Raw genomic sequence first — 1,093 nt, forward strand, 5'->3', positions numbered from 1 at the left:
CATCCAAGAGGGAACCAGCCCCATCCTCCTCCTCTCCTCTCCTCCCACCCCTCATTCCCACCCCTCTCCCCTTTCCCAGGAGCCCCTCAGAGAGGGCAGAAGGCACAGCTGGGATGCCAAAGATCCCATTTTTTATGACTCCTGGGGAAATCCTGGAGCTGCCCAGGTATCCAACTGCCTTTTGTTGTCACCAGGGCAAAGAATTTTCTCCCCCGGGGATCCCATTTCTGGGACAGAGGGATGTTCAGGCAGGAGAGGCTGGAGAAAGTGGGTGTTGTCATTCCAAACGTTGTGCCAACGATTTTGGGGATTTAATCAGCTCATCCTGCTCCAAATGCTTGGGTTTGGATGCAAATCCATTCCCTGCACCACCTTCCTCCCACCAGGCACATCCCAGCACTTGTTCCAGCACCATGAACATCCTCACGAGGGTTTTCAGTTGAACTGTGGCACCCTGAGATCCCAGATATTCCGTGGAAAAACCTGCAGTCAAATCCCTGGGCACGCTCCACACCCATCCAGGTGAGGACTTGCTCCCTGCAAGGACCCTTCAAGGGGTGTCATCTCCACCAGGTTCAGGAGAAGTTGTTATCCCACCTCAGCTCTTCCCAGCAGGAATAGATTTTCCATGCCCAGGACATCCCAACAATCCCCCCCTGTGCTCCAGAGGATCATCCAAACCCTCCTGGAGCTCTGGCAGCCTTGGGGCAGTGCCCACCGCCCTCGGGGGGAAAGAATCTTTCCCTGAGATCCAACCTGATGTGAGCCTGTAAGGAAGTTCAAGACAACTCCTCAGTCCTTCAACCTTCCATGGAAGCAAGGAGCCCTCCTGGAAGGAAGTATCTTATGGCCACTCTTCTCCCAGGCTGCTTCCATAGTCTTGGAAGAAAGTCTTCCTTCCAGAAAAGCTTCAAACTGTGTCTGAGAAGCAGCAAAGTGCCTGCTCTCCATTCCCAGCTATATTTAGTGAGGACATTATTTATGGAGATGGCAGGAAATAATTCATCTGGATCCAGACAGAACTCAAAATTGGAAAGAGGGGCTATAAAAAGAGAAAGCAAAAAAAAAAAAAAAGAACCCTGAAGGGATGGGA

This window comes from Manacus vitellinus, unplaced genomic scaffold, assembly GCF_001715985.3.
Source record: "Manacus vitellinus isolate BGI_N305 unplaced genomic scaffold, ASM171598v3 scaffold_116_pilon, whole genome shotgun sequence".
NCBI lineage: Eukaryota > Metazoa > Chordata > Aves > Passeriformes > Pipridae > Manacus > Manacus vitellinus.